Raw genomic sequence first — 10392 nt, 5'->3', positions numbered from 1 at the left:
TGACAGATTAACTTGAGTAACATCCCATTCTTAATCTACAGGGTTTAATATGATGTCGGCCCTTTGCAGCTGTAACAGCTTCAACTCTTCTGGGAAGGCTTTTCATAAGGTTTAGGAGTGTTTATGGGAATTTTTGAGAATTCTTCCAGAAGCACATGTGTAAGGTCAGACACTGATGTTGGATGAGAAGGCCTGGCTCACAGTCTCTACTTCATTTATTTATTTTTATTTAAACCGTTATTTAACCAGGCGAACAGATTAAGAACAACTTCTTATTTGCAACTGTGGCCTGGCAAAAGGGGGAGCCTTTTGAAGGGAAAGGGATAAAAGAATTAAAAAAAGAAAAAAGAAAATAGTAACAGTAAAATTACAAGACAGTGTACAACAATAACAATCATAAAAGGAATCTAGCCACATTACGTAAAACAACTACAAACATCCTTAAGAACATTTTTTATCTGTCTCTTAAAGGTGAATACTGAGATGAGGGTAGTCAGTTTCAGTGTTCTCTGTAAGAAGTTCCAGTCATTTGGAGCAGTGTTTGCAAATGCTATGTGGCCAAAATGAGGTGTTCTCTCAGGTTGAGGTCAGGACTCTGTGCAGGCCAGTCAAGTTCTTCCACACCAAACTCGTTCATTCATGTCTTTATGGACCTGCTTTGTGGTGTGCACTCATGTTGGAACAGGAAGGGGCCATCCCCAAACTGTTCCCACAAATTTGGGAACATGAAATTGTCCAAAATGTCTTGGTACACTGAAGCATTAAGAGTTCCTTTCACTGGAACTAAGGGGCTGAACCCAACTCCTGACAAACAACCCCGTACCGTAATCCCCCCTCCACCAAACTTTACACTTGGCCCTATGCAGTCAGATAAGTACCGTTCTCCTGTCAACAGCCAAACCCAGACTAGTCCACTGGATTGCCAGATGGAGGAGTGTGATTCATCACTCCAGAGAACACGTCTCCACTGCTCTAGAGTCCAGTACTGTGTTTTACACCACTGCATCCAACACTTTTCATTGCACTTTGCATTGCACTTGGATGCAACTGCTCGCCCATGGAAACCCATTCCATGAAGCTCACTACGCACTGTTCTTTTGCTAATCTGAAGGACACATGAACTTTAGAGGTCTGCAGTGATTGACTCTGCAGAACATTGGTGACAACATCCACTGACCACACTGTGTGATTTTACATGGCCTATCACTTCATGGCTGAGCTGCTGGCATTACCAATCATTTCCACTTTGTTATAATACAACTAAAAGTTGATTCTGGAATATTTAGTAGTGAGAAAATTTCATGACTGGAGTTGTTGCACAGATAGCATCCTATCACGGTACCATGCTGGAATTCACTGAGCTCTGCATGGCCAGGGGCTTGGATTGATACACCTGTGTCCATGGAAGTGATTGGAACGCCTGAATTTAATGATTTGGATTGGTGAGTGAATACGTTTGGCAACATAATGTATGCATGTTTACAGTACTGTGCAAAAGTCTTGAGCCCCCCTTTTGTCTTTATATTTTGCTTCTGATAAGTCAGCTTTTTTAAAGTGCTCTTGAGCAACAGTTGTCCATTTTTCTGAAGTTCTTTGTTGGACATTTGCTACATTTTCACTAATTTTCAGTCCAGTTCTTGTACCTGACCATTTTCAGAGGAATGTTAGACCTCTGACCTTTGAATCATTCAAGCACAAAAAGGCTCTTAACTAAGAGAATGAACCAGTGTTATGTCTACACGTAACACACAACTTAGCAAAAAAAAAAATACAAATATTTTAAAGGCTCGTTGTTACAGTAGTTAAATTTATGAAAAATGCCAATTAAAACAGTTTGACAGCATAAAATAGGATTTTTGCACCAACAAGCTGATTCCCAAAGAGCTGTTAGCTGAAAACTTGGCAGCTCTCAGGGTGTGCAGTGTGCCCTTAAAAATCTGAAGCATTTGGACAAGTGGAGGACAGAAGAACCATGAGGCCTAAACAAGGTCTTATGGAGTGATGGACCCACGTTTGACATTTTCGATTCAAATCATGGTCAGTATGTATGGAGGAGGTCAGGAGAGGTCCAGCTGAGTGTCTGCAGCCATTTGTGAAACACAGTAGAGGCTCTGTCATAGTTTGGACTGTATTTCAACCAGTGATGTTGGAGATCTCATTAAAATTGATGGAATTCTGAAAGCAGAAAGGTATCACAATACCAAGTTTTACATAAACATTTTTTTAAATAATTGAAGGAACTTTTATTTTGAAAGAGCGTTAGTGGTTAAACGAGCCACGCCCCCTCCGAGCACGCGCCAGCATCCTGATTGATGATGAAGGTGACGGTGATGATGGTCACCGTGGGAAAACCTCCGAGGGCTCCAACTTTTACCGAGGCAGCCAAACTTCGTTCAGAAGTGTTTGAATTTTCTCGGTCACAGACGAGACAGTTTTTAAAGGTGTCCACATTTCACGGCTGGAAGCCACGACGGTAAAAACACGAAGGAGAAACGCTGACTTTAACGCAGAGACCATCGCGCTGATTGAGGAGCCGGTGGAGAAACGGTAAAAATGGAAAAAGTCAGTACTTAACGGCAGCAGCTTACAGAAACGAGGTTGAAGGAACGCTTCAGACTCGTTGAATTATCTGTTTTCTCAAAAATGTGAAACTTCAGTGCGGGTCCGGTTGCGCCAGATTTATGTAAAGATTCGCTAAATTAAAGTGTTTGACATATTATACATGCATGAACCGTACAGGTGTGCGCGCTTGTGAGAGGATTCTGAAATTAACCTCATGATTTCGGCCGGTAAACTTTGAGGGTTACAGTGTGGTGAATTGCAGCTATGCAGCCGTGTTGCGCTGTGCTGCCGTCTATGGCTGCAGGTTCCGGACTGAAAAGTGATTAAAGTCTTAATGAGGCGAAACAGACTCACAATATGAGCCGAACGCTTCAGCGGGGAACAGAACCCTCATTAGAGTAGAGTTTGAAGTAATATTTGACACATGTGAACGGTTGACATTAATATTAGGGCTGCAACGATTCATCGATTAACTCGATTAAATCGATTCTAAAAATTTATCGACACAAATTTACTGTGTCGATGATTCGTTTAAACTCTGCAGCGCTCAGCTGTCTCGGTGTAAGCGGCGCTCCTCACTAGCATTAGCAGCATTAGTGCTGACGTTTTTTTGTGGGTTTATTGGGGGCTGGCAAACCAACATAGAACTGCATTACCGCCACCTACTGGACTGTGAGTGTGAATCACTCACGTATACACAAGCACACATTCTAAAAAGCTCTCCGTCGCTGCGATGGATTTCATTTAACACAGAGTGGATCATCTAGAGTTGCCACCTGTCTCGTAAAATACAGAACCCCGTATGTTACGGGACTCCGTGGAATACGGCTCCGTAACATGCCGTGTTCCGTACTTTACGGGACGGGTGGCAACTGTCGCTGACATGCATTTCCACGCCTCCACTGCTCTCTGTGTGTCTGTGTGTGTTGTGCTCGCTGAGAATTTCAGTTGCTATTTTTGTCTTTACTTCAGCTGTAGCTACCAGAACTGGTTTGCTAGCGAGCGCGGGCCATTAGCACTAGCGATGGTTCGGTACCGGAAGGCCCGCCCCCCAGGACCGAGGGGCTCCTTCAAAATATTTTTTATACTTTAATCCCTTATTAGTGACTAAATATAGACCTGCAGTAGAAACGTATTTTCGAGAATGCTTGTGAATACAAAGCATTACACCATTACTCACACATGCGCCATGGCTCCCGCAGCCACTAGTTTTTCAAAACACTCATAGCAGGCAGCGGTTTTAACTGCGCAAGCGCAAAGAGGCGAAGCTGTGACGGTGAGCTCAAGTAGTGAAAAAGGAAACGTTTTTCCAGCGTCCAAAACAGCAGCTTTTTCTTTTAGTAACCACCATTAAATCTGTGAAACAGCTGGAGGTCCTTCATCAAGCACCTGATCAGCAAGTGTTAAGGTGAAGAAAAGAGAACTTTGTAGCTGCTCCATTCACCGCTGTTTGTTCACATGGCGAGAAACTGCATTACGGAAGTTAAAATATGCAGATAAACTGTTAATAAAAAAAAGTATTTCTTATCCGATTACTCGATTAATCGCTGGAATAATCGATAGAATACTCGATTACTAAAATAATCGTTTTATGCAGCCCTAATTAATATAGCGGCCCCTTGGATGGTATAAACCAGACACGTAGAGTTTCAAACGGGTGTCGTTTATTTCTACTCCTTTGGTAAGCACCAGACAGGGGTACTGTGACACTTTGCCATCTTGACACCGGGAAAACTACAGAACAAAGCAGATATAATTCACAAACAATTCTTATGAACATTATGTTACAGTATTAGTCACACTTCCAAATAGTAAATAAGTGTTAACAACTCCATAACCTTTCCTTTAAATAAACAAATAAAACTTTCAAACACATATTACATGCAATCTTGACAAACTATGCAATTTACTCATATGAACAAATGAAATGACACTTTTTCAGGTAAAACAAATAACATTTGTCATAGAGTGTCTGTGTAGATTCTCAGTCATCCAGGTCATAGTAGTCTCTGGAGCTTGAAAAAGGCGACTGGACTTCTTTTTGTTTCTTGAAGACGTTTCACCTCTCATCCGAAAGGCTTCTTCAGTTCTCAACCAAAAGGTGGAGAGACCCAGGTATTTAAACCCCTGTGGGCATAGTCCCCTGGAGGTGGTTATGACCCTCTATTGATCATGTGCGTGAACACATGTGCCCAGGTGTGAAGGGGGCGTGGGTCATATTTAATCAGTGGTTTCAGTTGAAACCAATTTAGGACTTCGCTCTATTGTTTCATGTGGCCTATTGAGGTCACTGGAACAAAGGTGTGAATGGGGGTTGAGACGTCTGGGAAGGGAGCTCAGGACAGCACTGTAAGCGGGGGAAAGTTGGTGACGTAATCCACCTCCTCTGTTCAATGATGGTTGTTCACAGTGGACATAGATGGCTTCTTTCACTCCTCTTTCAAACCATCTGTTTTCCCTGTCCAAAATGTGAACATTGGCATCCTCAAAAGAGTGCCCTTTTTCCTTCAGATGCAGATGTACTGCTGAATCTTGTCCTGTCGAGGTGGCTCTTCTATGTTGTGCCATTCGTTTGTGAAGAGGCTGTTTGGTTTCACCAATGTAGAGGTCCGAGCACTCTTCACTGCACTGAACAGCATACACTACATCGCTGATCTTGTGTTTGGCGGGTTTGTCCTTGGAATGAACCAGTTTTTGTCTTAGGGTGTGACTTGGTTTGAAGTATACTGGGATGTCATGCTTGGAGAAAATTCTTCTGAGTTTCTCTGACAAGCCTGACACATATGGGATGACAATGTTGTTCCTCTTGTCCTTCCTATTCTCTGTGGTTTGTGTTTGGCCTTCATTCCTGTGCATCTTAGCTGATTTGATGAAGGCCCAGTTGGGGTAACCGCATGTTTTGAGGGCTTTCTCAATGTGTGTGTGTTCCTTATGCTTCCCTTCTGCCTTAGAGGGAACACTTTCCGCACGGTGTTGTAGGGTCCTGATCACCCCAAGTTTGTGTTCCAGAGGGTGGTGGGAGTCAAAGAGGAGATACTGGTCTGTGTGTGTGGGCTTCCGGTAAACTTCAATGTTGAGGCTTCCATCTTCCTCGATAAGCACCACACAGTCCAGGAATGGTAACTTGTTATCTCTGGTGTCCTCCCTGGTAAAACGTATGTATTTATCCACTGAGTTGATGTGACGAGTGAAGGCTTCTACTTCTTGGGTTTTGATTTTGACCCAGGTGTCATCTACATATCTGTACCAGTGGCTAGGTGCCATCCCTTTGAAAGAACCAAGAGCTTTACTTTCCACTTCCTCCATGTAAAGGTTGGCTACAATGGGAGACACTGGGGAGCCCATGGCACCTCCATGCTTCTGTCTGTAGAATCCATCATTGTATTTAAAATATGTTGTGGTAAGGCAGAGATCTAAAAGTGCACAAATCTGATCTGGGGTGAAGCTGGTTCTGTTCAGTAGGGAATCGTCTTCCTGTAGTCGTCTTCTGACGGTCTCCACTGCCTCAGTTGTGGGTATGCAAGTGAAAAGTGAAACCACATCAAAGGACACCATGGTTTCATCTGGATCCAGTACAAGATTCTGGACCTTGTTAGTAAAATCTGTAGAGTTTTCAATGTGGTGGGGTGTGATGCCAACAAGCGGTGATAAGATGGTGGCGAGGTGTTTGGAAATGTTGTAGGTGACCGAGTTTATACTGCTGATAATGGGTCGAAGTGGGACTCCTTCTTTGTGGATCTTTGGGAGTCCATAAATGCATGGAGTGGCTTCTCCAGGGTACAGGCGGTAGTAAGTGGGGCGGTCAATGGCTTTTTCCTTTTCAAGTTGTTGCAGGCAGCAAACAACTTTTTTCTTGTAGTTGCTTGTGGGATCACGTCTCAGGACCTCATAAGTATTGTTGTCACTGAGGAGTGTAGTAATTTTGTTGTGGTAATCCGATGAATTCAGCACAACCGTGCACCTCCCCTTGTCGGCTGGCAGTATGGTGATGTTTTGATCCTTGCTTAGGGCTGTGATGGCCTTCTTCTCCTGAATGGTGAGGTTGGATGGAGGAAGTCTTGCACTGGAGAGAGTGGCTGAAACTTTCATCCTGATCTGTTCTGCTTCAGGATGAGAAAGTTTGTTATTTCTTATAGCGGTTTCTGTTGCTGTGATGAGGTCTACTATAGGAAGCTGTTGTGGGGCTATGGCAAAGTTGAGTCCTTTGGCTAGCACATTTTCTTCTGGTTTGGTGAGGACCCTGTCTGATAGGTTCTTCACCCACTTTCCTTGGTTTCCATTGCTTATCGTGTCGTCCTGTTTGTTAACAGATGAATGGTATGCCTATACCTCATTCCGCTCTCCAAGGGCGCTAATCAAGTTTTAGACTCGGACCTCTCCGCTAGCGAGCTCTGCACTAAAGAGCGTGCGTGGAAAAAAGAGCGAAACAGTAAAGATAATGCAACAAATGACAAGACAAGCTTGTGTCTTACGAACATCAACTTATAAACAATAAATACCACTTGGCTTTCTTCGTCTTCCACCTCACAACGTTATCTACACGTAGAGCCAAACCAGACGGCCGCAGAGTGTTGGCATGGCAACCGTAAACATAACCTTTCAAAATAAAAGCACAACACGGCAAGAACAAACTGAAAGTTGCGAGCACACGCGGAGCCACACATAAACACTCACTATAAAAGGAGAATGTTCATCACATTTAGTAGGCATTTACAATTAAATAATTGAAAAAGGTTACTGATTTTGGCTGTAAAGCAGAGAGCAGTTTTTCTGCCTTTGATCTTTTCTCACGGTGAGGTCTGTCGCCCCCTGTCGGCTCGGAACAGATTTGCACCTCTGAGGCTAGATTCCATTTAATTCGCGTTTCTGTTAGTATCTACTCAGCACGACTCGACTCGGTTTGAAAATGTGTTTCCATTAGTACTTGGTACCAGATACTTTGTTAGTACTCACTCAGCCGGGGTTCCAAGCAATCCGGAAATGTGACGCAGAAGAACAGCATGCCACTGATTGGCCAGGGAGTGTCGTCACTAGTTGAGTACACTGGGTTGATTATGACATGTTGGGTGGTATGGAGTAATACTTAACAATGATAACCTTCATCCATTAAAACATTGTACAGGGGACTTGTGCATGATGATGATATTAAACTGGCCTTAGCTATGTTAGCTTGCTTCTATCTCATCCATTGTTGTGTTGTGTTTTGAGCCGCATACAAATTGTCAAGAGACTACTGTCCACATTGCTATATTGACTCCACCCACATCGAGGTGGTACTCAATTGCAATGGAAACACAACACGACTGTGTTGAGCTGAGTCAACCCAAGCTGAGTAGGTACTAATGGAAACCCAGCATTAAAGTGTATTACAGTTGAGTGTTTTCAGTTACCAACTTGTGACACAGGGATATCCAGAGCTTAAGTGGACATTTAAAGGCCTTTTTTTAAAATTCAACATATGCCTTATGTAAGTTTAGCTGAATTCAGTGCGGTTTTGACTTAAGTATGTGATAACAGGGATGCCTGACTGCAAATGCCAAAACAAAGCTGGCATACTGAATTAGATTTGTTTAGATAAAACTTTATTAATCCCTTTAGGAAGATTCTGTCAGGGTAGCAATTATATTCCAGGCTGAATGTATTATTTTTATTTAATTATGTAGAGGAGTTTATCGTTTGTCCACGTGTATGTTTAATATGTGTATTTCTTTTTAATTGTGGTAATTTCAGACTTTTCTGTGGTATTTAAAATGTTTCTCCCCTCTGCTCAGGCTGAAGCTCCCAGCACTGGTCAGACAGTGACGCCCTGTGGCAGGTTGGTAGAACTGCACCCGTTTATCTTCCAATTGAAACAAAAAGCACAGCGTTCCTCTTTCACTCTGAGGAAATACAGGCAGCAAATACAGATTTAAACACACTCTCACACACACATTAATGTTTGGAGGAAGCAAACAGAACAGCTTTAAATGTTTTGACTTCAGTATGTGATAGCGAGGATACCGTACTGCAAATGCCAAAACAAAGATGACATCCTGAATCATACTCTGTGCTGAATGTCTTATTATAACGTTTATTTATCTGGAAGAGTTTATTGTTGTCTTTTGTACCCCCCCCCCCCCCCCCCCCCCAAACAAAAAAAATGTATAGTTGCTATTTATTGTGGTAATTTCAGATCCAGCACTGGTCAGAGAGCGACGCGCTGTGGCAGGATGGTGGAACTGCAGTTGTATGTTTTTCAGTTGAAACAAAAGCGTAGCGTTCCTCTTTCTCTCTAACTGAAAAAATATAGGCAGCAAAGTCAAATTTAAGAACACACAGACACACACACACACATTAATGTTTGGAGAAAACAAATGGAATAAAAGGGGCTGAAGGTAGCTTTAAAGCAGAGTCCAGTTCGGGAGCTCCTTCAGAGGTGGTCAGCAGCAGGAAAAGAAGCAGAACGAGAGTCCTGGTCATGCCGAGGTTCAGAAAAGCCTCGTGCTCTGAGTCCTGCAGGATCCAGACCCCGAGGAGGTCTTTCTGTGCTCCTCCTAATCGGGTTTTTCTGTTTTCGTCTCTTCCTGCTCAGACGGCAGGCAGTCAGAGTGGTTTCCTCTCTCTCATCCCTCCCCCCTCGTCTCAGTGTCTTAACGCTGCAGGGTGGGTGGGCGGTTTGTTGATGTGTAAAGGGTTAGATTAGCCAGCAGGGTGGGTGGGGGTTGGTTGGTGGGGGCCAAGGGTCAGATTACCCTGCAGTGGGACTGTGGGAGGACGGACGCTGAGTCAATCTTTTGTTCTGGCGCCTTCAGCCATCCAATCCTGACCTGCTGACGTAAACCTACTCTGTGTAAATTTCCCACAATGCCTCTGTGCCTCTCACAGTCTCAGATTAAACTAGAGTACTAGGAACAGACCCAGACTGGATCCCACTGAGTCCCTGTGACTTATTCCAGGTATAAAACCCACCCAGCAGCACCCAGAGGTGTTTCTGCTACTGCTTCCTGTTTGTTCAGACCCAGTTTAAGCCTCAGCTCTGCCTCTAACCCTGACTCTGAGAACTCCCAGGACAGATGTCCTTATATAAGGTGCCGTTTACACGAGACCGTTTTCATTTTGAAACGGTGTCGTTTTGATGCGTTTCGGCCTTGCGTTTACACGACAACGGTGTCGTTTTGATGCGTTTCGCCCTTCTGTTTACACGACAACAGAGTGAAAACGATGTGTTTCAGAAACGGGGTCCAGAGTGGAGCGTTTCAGAAACGCACCGGCTTGCGTTTTCGTGTAAACACTTGAAACCGGGGTGATTTGAAAACGCTCGACTCGCACATGCGCACTATGGTTGCGACGGCCAGTTTTTCGCGCACGCGCAAACTGATAAACAGTACTCGCGGATTCACGAGTGCTTCTTATGCTTTTCCTGTGTTTTTACCGTTTTGTAATTCAGCGTTGTGTGCAGCAGCGATCCAACCTCATCATCGGTCCACACAAAACCTCTCACATTGGCCGTTTTGTAAGTAATGAACAATTTGCCGCACTACCTACTGTGTCACTCCACGCATGCGCGTCTTGCGTAAACAAACTTTGCAAAGAGAAAACCAACGCCAACTTGTGGCCTGGCATGGGAACTACATCGTTTTCATCGTTTCACATGTCCTCGTGTAAACGCGGATCGTTTCTGAAACGCCATCGTGTAAACGAAAGGCTGAAACGCATCAAAACGACACAGTTTCCAGTGAAAACGGCTTCGTGTAAACGGCACCTAAGACAGACATCCATGGGGCTGTCGTGTTACTTCGGTAGCACATATACTAAAATTGGAACGATACAGAGAAGATTAGCATGGCCCCT

General features: G+C 43.9%; 1 pseudogene; it reads left to right on the top strand.

The window, feature by feature from the left end:
* The first annotated feature begins 10329 nt into the window (after window positions 1-10329).
* On the top strand, window positions 10330-10392 carry LOC115797637 (uncharacterized; annotated as a pseudogene).

This window comes from Archocentrus centrarchus, chromosome 18, assembly GCF_007364275.1.
Source record: "Archocentrus centrarchus isolate MPI-CPG fArcCen1 chromosome 18, fArcCen1, whole genome shotgun sequence".
NCBI lineage: Eukaryota > Metazoa > Chordata > Actinopteri > Cichliformes > Cichlidae > Archocentrus > Archocentrus centrarchus.
This window is presented reverse-complemented; position numbering and strand designations above follow the sequence as displayed.